Raw genomic sequence first — 14,982 nt, forward strand, 5'->3', positions numbered from 1 at the left:
TCTCTGTGGCTGCACCACAGAGATGGGGGGTGAGATGGGGCTTCATTTAGGACAGCATACCAACGCTTAATTCTGTCTTATTAACAAGCATTGCCGCTACACTTGTATCCCAACTTTTGCAACTCGCAACTGAAAACCCACTGAAGCTAAGCAGGTGTGAGCCAGGTCAGTACCAGGATGAGGGTGAGCTACAGGGAAAAACAAAGCTTCCAGCTGGAAGTGGTGTTAATGGGCGCTCACTCTGAGGTCTGTACGGGTCCCAATGTCCCAATATAGTGACGGAGAAGCTGTGTTGGAAAAAGGGCGCTGTCTTTTGGATGAGATGTAAAACCGAGGTCATAGTGCTCTGTGGTCATTAAAAATGACCACCAAAACCTTTGACAAAAGCTCTTGGTAATTGATGGTCTTCAATAATGCTTCTCCTTTAGGTACATTTTAAATCAGCTGAAAAATGCTGTGAAATGGGGGGGCACTTCAGGCCAGTGTAGGATTTGGGTTACAAGAACTATGAAACTGCACGAGAAAGCCCGTACACTGAATTACACGGCTTTCTATTCAAAGGACAAAAGAAATTCCCTGAGCTTGATTTTTTGCAGCACAGAGAGGACCACTGTTGTGAGGTCGGTTAGCTCAGTTGGTTAGATGGTGGTGCTAGTAACGCCAAGGTTGTGGGTTTGAGCCGCGTACGGGCCAGGTCCTTTTCTCCTCTCTTACCAAAGCTGTTAGGTTCCTTTCCGTGGTGAGATGGGTTGTCATGCAACGCTGCCACATAGCGCCGACAGACAAGAGTGTTGCGGGAGAAGAGAAATGTGTTTGAAGATTTAAGAGTGTCTTAGGTGCAGCCAAAATCAAGTGTCACAAATGCAAGTGGTTGGATTTCCATTGTTTAATATGGTAAAAATAAGCGGAAGTAATCTGCCGGTCCGGCACAGTCTGCCATGCTTTTGTCATTTACTGTAAAGTGGTATTGAACTGGGTGTCGAACTGGAGCCTCACCATTTGCATATGTGAGGCTCCAGTTATACATCGAGTGTCACATTAAATGACAAAAATGAAGAGAGTTAAAGCAGCTGGAGAGGTTTTCTTACAACTTTTGAGCTGACACAGTTTTGGAAAATGTTTCCTTCACGCTGCACTGTACAACATAGGCAGCCAAGAGTCTCCAAAACAAAACAGAATTGACAGATAGGAGAAAATTCCCACTCGTCCTGAAGTTCCCAAAATCAAGCACTGAGCGTAAACAAAGTGTCTAAGTAGCGTGGGAATGCTAACCCTAACCCTAGCGTAAAAAGATGAGTCAAAGTAACGTCTAATCGGATTAGTTTCCTTAGAGCTGGTTCAGAGTTTGCTGAAGAGTTTACCCAGTGGGCACTGATTCGTCGAATATACGTATATTCACGGCGAAAATACGGCTATACGTATATATACGTCGCCTCGACGTATAATCAAAGTCGAATTGCAACCGTAAAATCGACGACATTAATAAACGCATATATAACGTCGAAAACACATCTAACACAGTGCCTGAGGCTTTTTACTGTATGTATCGTGTGTGCCGCAACTAGGAGTATATGGCACTCTGCACAGTGTACGAAGTAAATTATTTTCGCAGTAATTAATTTACACGTGTATAATAAATATAGTAAATATAATAAATTAATTACTGCGAAAATTACTTCGTACACTGTGCAGAGTGCCGTATACTCCTAGGTAAGTTAGGTACATCTTTTTGCCCAAAACTGAAGGGGCGACATTCCTCCCTCCCCCCGTGATGCCAGGCCTGTCCCCATCCTATTCCATAATGTCATTATACTGTATATAATACCATACAACAGTGACCGATCCTTACTAACTGCATGCGTTAAAATTGCACATCAGCTCATAGCAGGGGGCACATAGCCGCGATGTATTATCAATGTTAAATTTCAACCATAATATCGACAACATTAATAAACGCATACGTTGAGAAAATATCGAACCCAGCATATTTTCCGGTTATATACCACAATGCATTGCTAGTATTCGTTGGTCACCATTTTGGACACGTTTTTCAAACGTAGAAGTATATCCGCAAATATCTCAGCAATCCTCTTTTGACGAGTAAGTATGAACAATAATAATACTATCTGAATACATACAGATCTTTCTTAATATTATTTTGATTAAAATAGTAAGTGAATAAGCAAAAAATGGCACATAAAAATAGTGGAGCTTTTTAAACGTCTGTACTTACTGCGCCCCATAAGAAATCGTTTGTCCCCATTCAAAAGAGGTTGTGCGATGTCCTGCAGCGTTCGCAAAGCAAACCTTTGACAGTTTGAAAAGAGGAATTTATTCTGCTTCCTGTGCGTGCAGTAGTTACAAAGTTGAACGTCTTTACACGATCTGCTGCAGTTTTCAGTGGGCGGGCGTTGTCAAATGGCTTGGAAAAACGCACTGTGTTTCGGCTCGGCAAACATCGTGAGCAGTGTCCTGCATGTTTTCTGTGTATAGCTGTCTTTTAACGCATACAGAATTCATTCGAAATGGGGAATGGTGTGAATGGGGAAGATGACACTAAATCGTTTTGCCGTTTCTCTATTCTTATTCTATGTTGTACTTTCAAACTTTGGGTACTCTTTAATTAGGACAGACTTTATTGCTCAACTTCTATGATGCAAGCCAAATTTTATACATTTATTTCAGCTTTGAGCTTAGTAAACCGTTCATTTTTTAGATTATACTAAAGAAGATATTAATCATCATTAATTTGGGAAGTAATATTATATAATTTTCTCCTAGCTGCGGTGCTGAAGTCCCGCCCTAAATCAGCAGAAAAAGAAATAAAGGAGCACGCAATGTGTTACTTGAAGAATGCATATGCAAGGCAGGGGGCCAGGAGATCTGGACACTGAAAATACTAGGTTTTTGGTTCTAACTGTTAGGACAATTACACAGGGTTTGCAAATAGTGGACAAAAATCGTCTTAACTTCCATTGTAATATTTTTTTTCTTGGAAATATAGAAGTTGTACATTTTAAAATGTATATTTGAATCAAAATGTGGTTTTGAGTTAGTGTGTTAATGTAATTAGTTTGTGTTTGCCGTTACTATACTGTATATTGCCATATTACCAGAATTTGTAGCTGAAGTTTAAGACTAGTTGTGTTTTTTATGATTATTGCCCATATGTTGATTGTTGATTGATTGTATACAATGTATAATTTGAAATACATATTTTTCAGGTGTGAAGGTGTATTTTCAGAATAAATTTCTAAACCAAATCATTGGGTTGATTTACTAGTTTCTACACCTGTAAAACCTAACTTTGATGTATAATAGACCTCTACCCATATACGTATAATAGACCTCTAAAGTTATCCGTATAATAGACCTCTAACCATATACATATAATAGACCTCTAAAGTTATCCATATAATAGACCTCTACCCATATACGTATAATAGACCTCTAAAGTTATCCGTATAATAGACCTCCAACCATATACGTAGACTAGTCCTCTAAAGTTATCCGGAACTCCAACCATATATGTATAATAGTCCTCTAAATTTATCCGTATAATAGAACTCCAACCATTTACGTATAATGAACATCTAATCATAGACGTATAATTGACGTATAACAATAGACGTATATTAGAATTTCATTCTAGACGAATTGCAGACCACATTTAGACGTCTAAGGTATGCGTTTAATAGACGTATATTATACGTCTTTTGCCCACTGGGTTACGTCTCAACAGAAACGCTCTTTAGCTCTTTCAGTGTTATGCAGAGAACAGCGTCTGTCGAGATCACTTTTGAGTCAGCGCGAAACGCCGTGTGCTGTCAGTTTGATTTCATATTGCTCGTAGCGGCGCCCGGCTTTTGTCTGTCAAACGTTAGGTTGCGCTTCTTCATGCTGCATCGTCGACATGAGTGGAGCTTTTTAAACGTCTGTACTTACTGCGCCCCATAAGAAATCGTTTGTCCCCGTTCAAAAGAGATTTTGCGATGTCCTGCAGCGTTCGCAAAGCAAACCTTTGACAGTTTGAAAAGAGGAATTTATTCTGCTTCCTGTGCGTGCAGTAGTTACAAAGTTGAACGTCTTTACACGATCTGCTGCAGTTTTCAGTGGGCGGGCTTTGTCAGATGGCTTGGAAAAACGCACTGTGTTTCGGCTCGGGAAACATCATGAGCAGTGTCCTGCATGTTTTCTGTGTATAGCTGTCTTTTGACGCATACAGAATTCATTCGAAATCATTGATTTCTCCAATTATCAAGGGTCCCTTAAAGGATGAGTCAAAGTAACGTCTAATCGGATTAGTTTCCTTAGAGCTGGTTCAGAGTTTGCTCAAGAGTTTACCTTTCACAGATGTGCAAAGAAGAATGTTGGGGGTGCACGCTTCAAGGTGCCTTACAGTGCGTTGTTTCCGACACAGTGTGGCCGGGTGTTTTCCGAGTTATCGCACGGATTGGGCACGCTCGCAAACCGTGAGCCGCAGGCGATGAGCCCGGAGCTGAACGGGCCCCACTGGCTCGTTTGTAAGGCCAGGTGTATTGCCAACCACGACCGGCAGGGCAGAGGCCTTGAAGGCGGCCTGGGCTCCTGCAGCTGTGCAGCCATGCATTCTGGTTTCTCTTCATCTCGTACAAATCTTTTGCCTTTTACTAAAGATTTCCGTGGAGAGGAGCATGAATGAGTTCCATGCAATTTTTGTGCTTCCCTGCCTTCGGGTGGGGCGCAGCCTGGCTGGTCAAAGAGAGAAAACAAAAACGCTCGCAATCGGTCTTGTTATGGCGATTGTGGCAGTCTGCTCCGCGAGTCCTCGGTCTCCGGCCGTCTGATTGGCGCTCTTTTCTTTGGGGGGTGGGAAGTGTCCGGCCGCAGGGGATCTTGGGACCTCGCTTTGCATAGCGGCTTCCCAGAGTGCGTCGTTTCCGGCACAGTGTGGCCGGGTGTTTTCCGAGTTATCGCACGGATTGGGCACGCTCGCAAGCCGTGAGCCGCAGGCGATGAGCCCCGAGCTGAACGGGCCCCACTGGCTCGTTTGTAAGATCTGCGGCAGATCGTGTAAAGACGTTCAACTTTGTAACTACTGCACGCACAGGAAGCAGAATAAATTCCTCTTTCAAACTGTCAAAGGTTTGCTTTGCGAACGCTGCAGGACATCGCACAATCTGTTTTGAACGGGGACAAACGATTTCTTATGAGGCGCAGTAAGTACAGACGTTTAAAAAGCTCCACTCATGCCGACGATGCAGCATGAAGAAGGGCAACCTAACGTTTGACAGACAAAAGCCGGGCGCCGCTACGAGCAATATGAAATCAAACTGACAGCACACGGCGTTTCGCGCTGACTCAAAAGTGATCTCGACAGACGCTGTTCTCTGCATAACGCTGAAAGAGCTAAAGAGTGTTTCTGTTGAGACGTAACAAGCTTGTTTCTTTCTACCATGATGTTACCATGACAAAATCTGTCTTTAAACACCTTGCTCAGTCTCTGACGAGACTGTCAAGAATTGCTTTCGCCGATTGTATTGCAAACCGGCGGAAGCGGGGTATTGGGAAAAGTTTTCAACTAGCAATAATCGCGCATCGGCTAAACCTCACAGGCTACGATACTGCCACTGCGCAAAGCTGACGGTTGCCAGGCAACCGCGTGGATCCTATGGAAATCGTTATCAATCGTCTCATGGCATGTCGTTGCTGTAACGCTTCATATTTGCGGCCGGACACTTCCCGCCCCCCAAAGAAAAGAGCACCAATCAGACAGGCGGAGACCGAGGACTCGCAGAGCAGACGGCCACAGTCGCAGTAATAAGAGTGATTGTGAGCGGTTTTGTTTTCTCTCTTTGACCAGCCCAGCTGCGCCCCACCCGAAGGCAGGAAAGCACAAAAATTGTATGGAACTCATTCATGCTCCTCTTCATGGAAATCTTTAGTAAAAGGCAAAAGATTTGTACGAGATGAAGAGAAACCAGAGTGCGTGGCTGGACAGCTGCAGGAGCCCAGGCTGCCTTCAAGGCCTCTGCCCTGCCGGTCGTGGTTGGCAATGCACCTGGCCTTACAAACGAGCCAGTGGGGCCCGTTCAGCTCCGGGCTCATCGCCTGCGGCTCTCGGCTTACCTGGCAGGGGAGATACCTTGATCAGCCTGTAGTTGGAGTAGTTGGATTGTTTTCTTGTTTTGTGGAAGCAGTGTTTGTTTTGCAGTTTGAGATGGCAACCTTTGGATCCCGCAAGAATGCTGTACGTTTTGAGCTTTTGGATGACCTCTTCATGGATCGTATGCAGTTCAGCAGAAAAGTGTTACAGAAGGAACTTGGCTTTGAACCTCGGCACTTGGATTTCATCTTTGCTCTCCCAGGTCAGAAAGCATTTGAGGTTGTATTTGGTACCTATCCTCTGTTTGAACAATGCGTGGATGTGTTTGAGGCAAAAAGAGGGAAAGTTCCTGCACTTGAGAAGATCAACTTGCAGCCTCTGACACAGAGAGAGAGGAAAACGGTGCATGTTGTTATGTTCTCGGAACTGGCAAAGACGGAGGACATTCACACCTGGCTTAACCAGTACTGCACCGTCCACCATGGAACTGAGGTTAGAGATGTTGACGGTATAAAAACAGGAGCAAGGAAATTCGAGGTTCGCTTACTACCGGACAATGTAAATGGAGGCTTAAGGCACCTGCCCTCTACAATCCGGCTGGGCGCCTGCAATGGCTATGTTTTTTATGTGGGACAACCAAAGGTGTGTCGGCGCTGTGGTGCTGTGGGACACCTGGCATCTTCCTGCACTGTGAAATGCTGCAAGACCTGTGGCAAACAGGGACATTTAGCCTCTGACTGTTCAATGCTGCCAAAGTGCAATTTATGTGGCTCGGAAGGACACGTTTTTAAGAACTGCCCTCACGCCTACGCCAATAAACTCAAAATGAGAAAGGATGAGGCAGTGCTTGTTTCAGCCAAACCGGCCCGAAAAGCCAAAGCAAACAACAAGTCAAACAAAGAACCCTTGTTGGACAAAGAGTCTCAGCCTCCAGCCAGGATCAGTCCTGCTGTGGCTCCGGGGCCGGTGGAAGAGAAATCCACTACGCTCCCACAACCGCAGACTGCACCAGACAAGCACGAGGGTTTGAAAACCCCCGAGAACAGCGAGGACCCCTCCCCCACTCCTGCTCCTCAGAACGAGGGCCAGTGTGGGGCCCCCCGGTGGAGCGGGTCCAGCGACGATACCCAGGATTCAGCGGAGCTGCTTTTCTCAGACTCTGCAAGTGCTACAGATGCCCTCCTCTCCTCCATCCAGTCCATCACGGAGGATCTGCAACAGCTGGTGGGTGAGGGGGAAGAGGAGACTGGTGCATCGGCTGCACCCCTTTCCCCTCAGTGCTCCCAGGAGCTGGACTTGAGGAAAAGGAAAAATGACTCTGTTTTCTCCCCGAGCGAGGAGGAAGGAGAGAATGGCGATGGGGACAGCTGGAACCCCTCCACCCCTCCCTCTACCCCCTTCCTTGAAATGGACTCCGTGAATGCTTTTACTGCTGCCACCCTGATGAAGGCTCATTCAGAGGATGGCTGGCAGGAAATTGGTAAGAAGAAAAAGAAAAAGAAGAAGGTAACAGGTGAGACCGAAGAGAAATGTGTTTTGTAAAGACTGGTTCCACTTTCTTATGTAATATGGCTCTAAACATAATTTCTCTTAACACCAGAGGTATCAATGACGGAGTTAAATGTCAGTGTGTCTTTGATTACCTCCAGCAGAGAGAGGGAGATGTGTTGATGTTGCAGGAGTGTGCTTTAGCCTATCAAGAGAGGTATAAAAGCTTTGAAGATAGGTGGGATAAAGGGCCTTCTGTTTGGTCAGGGGACAATAACAACAGAGCCTCTGGCGTGGCCATTCTTTTCAAAGGATGGGCTTTCAAATTGAAAAGTATTCAGAGGGTCATAGATGGCAGGTTGCTGTGTGTGGATGTGGAATGGGGGACCGTTAACCTGCGGCTAATCAATGTGTATTGTCCTACTGACGTGGGAGGAAGGGTGGAGCTACTCAAGGCACTCTCTCCCCTATTGTTAAGTAGCACAGACGTGATAGTGGGAGGGGATTTTAATTGTATCTTAGAGCACACAGACAGGCAGTCTAGCTCTCCGATAAAATTGGATTCCAGCTCACTGGCCCTGCAAAACTTAGTTCAAGACTTTAAACTCTCAGACACATATAGATGTATATATCCCACAACAGCAGGATATGCATGGTCAGGGAGGAATAGCAGCTCCAGAATTGACTATTGCTTTGTCTCAGAGAGAGTGAAAGTTGTTGGGGTCACTCTTCAGCCTGTCTTCTTCTCAGATCATCAGGCTTTAGGGTGTAGAGTGGAACTCCAGGGCGGGACTGTCTTTGGCCCAGGCCTCTGGAAACTCAACACAAAGCTGCTAGAGAACGAGGGGGTAGTATCCCGCTACAAGGAGAAACTATCACAGTGGCTGTCCTTGCAGTGTCTGTACGGGTCAGTAGGAGAGTGGTGGGAGGAGGTGAAGATGAGGACAAAGACCTTTTTCATGGCTGAGGGAAGGAAGGCTGCTGCCAGACGGAGAGGAGTGCTAGCCAGGAAACAGAGGCAGCTGCAGCGTCTCTACACGATGCTGCACAGTGGCTTCGATGTGCTCGAGGATATCACCCTTTTAAAAAAGGACATCCGGAGCATAGCCGAAGAAAGTAGTCGAGGAGTGCTGTTAAGAGGCAGAGTGCAGTTCTTGGAAGAAAATGAGAAGTGTACTCGCTTCTTTTTCAGGAAAGTGGTAGGCTCCAAGTCTGTCATGGAAAGTGTAGTTGATGAGGAGGGACGAGAGAGAACAGAGCCGAGTGCTATCCTCTCCTGCACCAAGGCCTTCTACTCAAGACTGTACAGCTCTACAGAGGTAAAGGATGAAGAAATTCATTTTTTTACCTCAAAGCTAGAAAACGTTTTGAGTGAAAAGATAGGGAAGTACTTGAGAGGGATTTGACAGTAGAAGAGCTGAGACAGGCTATGGAGAGCTTACAGAAGGGGAAAACTCCAGGTGCTGACGGGCTCCCTAAAGAATTTTATTGCACCTTTTGGGATCTGCTTCAGGATCCGCTACTGGTCCTATTCGAGGAAAGATATAAGACAGAATTGCTGCCTGACTCCTTAAGAGAAGGCACTATCTCTCTCTTGTTTAAGAAAGGAGCAAAAAATGACATAAAGAACTGGAGACCCCTCAGCCTGTTAGGCGTGGACACTAAGATCCTGTCCAAAGCCCTTTTCCTGCACCTACAAAATGTAGTGGCCTCACTGGTAGGGAAAGAACAGACTTGTGGGATAGCAGGACGCCTGATGAGCGACAACCTGGCCTTGTTGAGGGATGTCTGTCTGTACTCTGAGGATCGCTCCCTCCCTCTTTGCATTTTAGGTGTAGACCTAGAAAAGGCCTTTGACCGCCTAAACCGGCAGTACTTAACATCGGGACTTGAGCACATGAAGTTTGGCCCCATCATGAGAAAGTGGATTAACCTGCTGTACACAGGTAGCAACAGCAGAGTCATGGTTAATGGCAATAGATCACGCCCCTTTGAAGTCTGTTCAGGGGTGAGGCAGGGCTGCCCATTATCCCCCTTGTTATGCGTTTTGGCTATGGAGCCCTTAGCCTGTGCCTTGCGCCAGGATCAGGCCATTAATGGGATACCAGTGCCTGGAAGTGGGGGAGGAGAGGTAAAGACATCTCTATACATGGATGACGTCACCCTGCTCCTCTCTGACAATGCCTCAATTAGCAGAGCTCTGCAGTGCTGTGATCGTTTCTCTTTGGCTTCCTCCGCAAAAATTAACAAATCTAAGAGTGAGATTTTTTATCAGAACTGGAGGGAGCCAAAAGAAGGACATGATCTCAGGCTGCAAGAGAAGAGAATTAAGGTCCTGGGGGTGTATTTTGGAGAAGAGATGGGAACAGTAAATTGGCAGAACAAATTGCCAATCTTAAACAAAAAACTGATGCAATGGAAGGACCGAGACCTCACCATGACAGGGAAGGTGCTGGTCATCAAAGCCGAGCTCTTGCCTGTCTTGAATTTTCTGGCTTCTACCTTCCCAATCCCACACCGTGTTGCGGCGGTGCTGAGGAGATTGATGTTTCAATTTCTATGGGGTGGGAAGCAGGAAAGACTCAGAAGGGAAATAATGTACAGGCCGCTACCCTCAGGGGGGAAGTCTGTCCCAGATATTGCTACGAAGCTGCTGTGCATTTTCCTGGCCTCTGTGCTGAGAGGCTTTGCAACAGCACCTGCAGCGCGTACCTGGACTTATTTTTCCAGGCTCTGGGTAGGTAGGGAGGTGTTCAGAGTGTGGGGTGTCAGACCCAAGCTGGACGTCCCACTCTCTGACACATGCCCTGCAATTTATGGGACAGTTAAAAGTTTTCTAAGATCTCACCCAATTGGCCATATTCCCCTCCGAGATGTCAGCGTCCAAAAACTGGAAGATTTCGTTGCACCCCAGAACAATAGGCAGACCCATGTGGGCATTTTAACATCAGCCCAAACAAGGAAGGTGTGGAAACACACATCCTCTAAGTTTCTGTGCAACATTCACAGAGATTTAGCCTGGAGTGTCGTCCACCAGTGCTTACCGGTACGAACTTTCTTGTACCGTAGGGGCCTCACCCCCAGCCCTCGCTGCGTTAGGGTGGGCTGCGGCGAGGAGGAGACTGTATCCCATCTCCTGTGGTCCTGCTTTTTTGCTAAGGCCTTCTGGGCACAGTTTGAAGATTGGTTGCTGGCTCTCTCGCCCCAATTTACCCTGACCGCTGCTTTCGTCATATACGGCATCTCTCCTGTCAAACTTCCTCCTGACGTGTTTGACAGGATCTGGGCCGTGGTGAACAGTGGGAAAGTTGCCCTGTGGAGAGTGAGGAACATGGGGCTGTTCAAAGGCATCGAGATCCCAGTCAAGGCAGCAGGTAGCCTGGCCCTGTTCATCACCCGAGAGAACTATTACCTCAGAGATCTGTGGAGAGAAGGGAGGGAGGAAGCAGAAAATCTGTGGGAAATAGAGAGCATAGGTCAATATCTCAAGAAACTGTGAAAAACATTATCAAGTTTAAGTAAAGAATGTGATTTGCACCAGAAAAAAAGAAAATTGTTGCTATGTAACTGTTACCATGTCAAAATGTAATGAGATGTGATCATATATACTGTTTTAAGTATGTATATGAATGTAAAGCTTTCTGATTTGTGATGTCCTGTATTTTTTTGTGAAAAGAAAATAAAGTTCTTAAAAATCGAAATCGGTTCACCCAGGGCGAGGCTCGGCCATTGCACTCCGGCTGTGCTGACCCCTGCGAATTCCCCAAATGTGGGAATCTCGACTGCATAATTTCTGGTAGTGGGGGACTGCGTTCGCGCTCTCCCCTGATGTGCTTGGTCCAAAATCAGATACGGGAGGGTTAGGACACCACGAGCTGCGTGGCTGCGGAAGGATCCCGGTTCGACAGGAGTGGACGCCGCTGCTGGTTCTCGCTGGCTTTTAGTTAGGGGTCCGGAGAAGCATCTCAAGCTAGTTCCACTACTCCTTCCGGACGTTCATTCCCTTTTCAAAGTCAGTCGTTTTGCTGTAGTCTGCGTTCTTTAGGCTGATTATCGAGGTTAGCCTTTATTTGGTCATGGGGGGCCTCGGTACTGTATGCTGAGTCTAAAGACAGTTTCACCCGTTTTCTGATTGATCGGTTCTGTACCAGTGCAGACATGTCAAACAGTGAATGGCTGTACCTCTATTGTATCCGTGCTCAATGAATGAAATCGGTAACAAATGAATATATGTCTAGTTATACGAAAAACGAGTGGTTTATCGACTCATCTTCATTTGCAGATTTAGAGGCAGCTTCGATATTCGTTTTACAGACGGGTTTTTTTTTTTGAATATGGGTCACACACATGCCACAGCAACAAAACATCTCTAGAGATGAGGCTATAGATCACCTTTCCATCCTGCAGGTTTTCCTCCCAAAGCCTACGGCACCAACGGCGACCCCTGCTGGCCGGGAGAGCAAAAGCTTACAGCACCTGGTATTCCCAGGCAGTCTCCCATCCAAGTACTAACCAGGCCCGACGCTGCTTAGCTTCCGAGATCAGACGAGATCGGGCATGTTCAGGGTGGTGTGGCCGTAAGCGAAAGCCCCGGCGCCTGACTCGCTACTTGAAGCTGTGTGTGGCGGGGGTTCCGTGCCCCCCGAGCGGGACTGAAGGATCGTTCGTGTGCAACTCTTTGGAAAGGAGCTGCTTTCCAAATCGCATTGCGTGCCTGGATGTTGGCGAATGCGCTCCCTTGTGTTGGCTCGTCCCGCACTGGAGGAGGACAAAGAATCTGCACGGAGGAGCACCAGGCAAGTCTTCAGTGCACAGCACTCTGGAAACATTTCGGGGCTGTCGCGTGTTTATTTCAGCACGTAAAGCGCACCGGTCCAACACTTCGGCCGGGCGCGCGGCGCCTCCGCCCTCTTGCTGCCCCTGCAGCTGCTTCACTTTTCCCTTTAGTTGCCATCGATTTTTTTGTAGTGCTATACATATACGATTGAGGTATCTTAGAGTTCTCCTTCGAAGACCCAGCACTCTCTTTTCTTTTCCCAGTGTTACTCATATCGGACTTTTTAAACCTAAAAAAAAATCGTTTTTTTTCTTTCAATTATAACTGAAGTTTAAACAACTAGTGTTAAGTCCTTATTTTTCTGTAGTCAAAAAAAGCAAAAATTAACATTCAGGTCATGAAAAACTCAAAAAAACTCCCCAACCACTAAACTTTACCTCCCACCTGAGCGCCATCTTGAACGCCCCTACCACCAGAGAATGCTCACGATTTCGGAAGCTGTCTCCGGGACGTGCTGATTCCACACATCCTGAATAAATCATGATATTGTTAGTTGCTGTAGCTAGACGTTCAAATGAGTTTCATGGCCAGATGGACTGTTTCCTCCAGCGGTATAATATTGCAGTGAGACAGCACGATGCCTGCAAGACCATGTCACGCTAAACGCCACAGATTGTGTTTGTCCGTTCGTGTCAGTCGTCCCGCAGCCACGGGAAGTGGGACACAAACATGCTGCAATGCTTTCAAGACGTTAGGATTTGTTTGTGCAACATCCAAGAGGAGTACTTGTGGCTTGAATGTGAACTGTAAGTGCCCGCCCCCTTTCCTCTGTAGTGCATGAGTTCCTCCCGGCATGCCCTTCGTCATTGTTCTGTCATCTTGTATTTAAAGGGTTGTATTTCTGCTGCTGAAAATAAGCAACGGTTTTCTCACAACGCCCTTTGTTCCCAACGGAGCCCTTGTCTGTCATGAAATTCTTCAAAACCTCAAGCTAGAAGAAGAAGAAGACGACAAATATGAAGCGTTATAGCAACGACATGCCATGACACGATCGATAACGATTTCCATAGGATCCCCGCGGTTGCCTGGCAACCGTCAGCTTTGCGCAGTGGCAGTATCGTAGCCTGTGAGGTTTAGCCGAGGCGTGATTATTGCTAGTTGAAAACTTTTCCCAATACCCCGCTTCCGCCGGTTTGCAATACAATCGGCGAAAGCAATTTTTGACAGTCTCGTCAGAGACTGAGCAAGGTGTTTAAAGACAGATTTGGTCACGGTGATATCATGGTAGAAAGAAACGAACTTGTTACGTGTCAACAGAAACGCTCTTTAGCTCTTTCAGCTTTATGCAGAGAACAGCGTCTGTCGAGATTACTTTTGTGTCAGCGCGAAACGCCGTGTGCTTGTCAGTATGATTTCATATTGCTCGTAGCGGCGCCTGGCTTTTGTCTGTCAAAAGTTAGGTTGCGCTTCTTCATGCTGCATCGTCGGCATGAGTGGAGCATTTTAAACGTCTGTACTTACTGCGCCCCATAAGAAATCGTTTGTCCCCATTCAAAAGAGATTGTGCGATGTCCTGCAGCGTTCGCAAAGCAAACCTTTGACAGTTTGAAAAGAGGAATTTATTCTGCTTCCTGTGCGTGCAGTAGTTACAAAGTTGAACGTCTTTACACGATCTGCTGCAGTTTTCAGTGGGTGGGCTTTGTCAAATGGCTTGGAAAAACGCACTGTGTTTCGGCTCGGGAAACATCATGAGCAGTGTCCTGCATGTTTTCTGTGTATAGCTGTCTTTTAACGCATACAGAATTCATTCGAAATCATTGATTTCTCCAATTAACAAGGGTCCCTTTTTGAACCTGCCAGAAGCATTCTTTCAATGTAACAGATTTACTCCGGGGAAGGGCAGCATGACATTGAGAGTAGCTCAAGCTTTCAGCACCTTTATCTGACTGCATGTATGCAGACACTGCTCAGAATCCCCTGTAAGATTCTCCTTCAATTACGTTTTGCAGTGCTTTAGCTCTTTCAAAAGGCTTCGCTTTGCTAGTCACAATCCAAGGCTCATGACAGCATTTGAAAACATTCGCAACTGCGTTGGCCGGGAATCGGACCTGGGTTAACTGCTTTGAAGGCAGCTATGCGCAACACTGGCTCGCTCCAGAATAAATCTCGCGTCGAGGGCATATTTTTTTCCATTTTACCGTGAGTCGGGCTCAGCTGCACAGAGGAGAGAGCAGAGCAATGAGGTCACGGGGACAGGGGAGTCACACGCTGGCGGTTTGAATACGCGGAAGATCACTGAGGGATCCACAGTATATGGACCCTCCGTGCGCCATCAGTCCGCACTCCGGACTCTGAATCCTGCCATCCGAGTTAAGATCTCGGCGGAACCTGAGGCGCAGTTCCTTCTTAAAACGTAATCTGGTGAGCATTTCTAGAATCGTACTTGTATAGATGCAGCCTTTAATGTGTTGCTAGGTTAAAATTGATGACTTCTTGTATTTCAGTAGGCAACTGCCCTCTTGATTTCGGATTTAATTTCTTTATTACAGGGGCGCTTTTATGAAGACAGAGTCATGTTCAGGTACTTTGCTTGATGGAGGAAGCTCATTTCGGACTCTGTGATCTGCTCACC

At 46.4% G+C, this 14,982-nt stretch overlaps 6 non-coding genes across 6 annotated transcripts; 3 read left to right on the forward strand and 3 right to left on the reverse strand.

Moving 5' to 3' along the window:
* Positions 1–4,605: 4,605 nt before the first annotated feature.
* LOC138237362 (U5 spliceosomal RNA) lies at positions 4,606–4,722 on the forward strand. Its single transcript, XR_011188896.1, has one exon. It is a non-coding gene; the product is annotated as a U5 spliceosomal RNA (small nuclear RNA).
* A 757-nt stretch (positions 4,723–5,479) lies between these two features.
* Positions 5,480–5,621, reverse strand: LOC138237356 (U4 spliceosomal RNA). The gene has a single exon (XR_011188892.1). It is a non-coding gene; the product is annotated as a U4 spliceosomal RNA (small nuclear RNA).
* Positions 5,622–5,851: 230 nt separating this feature from the next.
* On the reverse strand, positions 5,852–5,968 carry LOC138237363 (U5 spliceosomal RNA). Its single transcript, XR_011188897.1, has one exon. It is a non-coding gene; the product is annotated as a U5 spliceosomal RNA (small nuclear RNA).
* Positions 5,969–11,231: 5,263 nt separating this feature from the next.
* On the forward strand, positions 11,232–11,401 carry LOC138237422 (U1 spliceosomal RNA). Its single transcript, XR_011188954.1, has one exon. It is a non-coding gene; the product is annotated as a U1 spliceosomal RNA (small nuclear RNA).
* Positions 11,402–12,037: 636 nt separating this feature from the next.
* On the reverse strand, positions 12,038–12,156 carry LOC138237386 (5S ribosomal RNA). The gene has a single exon (XR_011188920.1). It is a non-coding gene; the product is annotated as a 5S ribosomal RNA (ribosomal RNA).
* Positions 12,157–13,447: 1,291 nt separating this feature from the next.
* LOC138237426 (U4 spliceosomal RNA) lies at positions 13,448–13,589 on the forward strand. The gene has a single exon (XR_011188958.1). It is a non-coding gene; the product is annotated as a U4 spliceosomal RNA (small nuclear RNA).
* The last annotated feature ends 1,393 nt before the right edge of the window (positions 13,590–14,982 follow it).

Source organism: Lepisosteus oculatus, unplaced genomic scaffold (assembly GCF_040954835.1).
Source record: "Lepisosteus oculatus isolate fLepOcu1 unplaced genomic scaffold, fLepOcu1.hap2 HAP2_SCAFFOLD_96, whole genome shotgun sequence".
In the NCBI taxonomy this organism is placed as follows: Eukaryota; Metazoa; Chordata; class Actinopteri; order Semionotiformes; family Lepisosteidae; genus Lepisosteus; species Lepisosteus oculatus.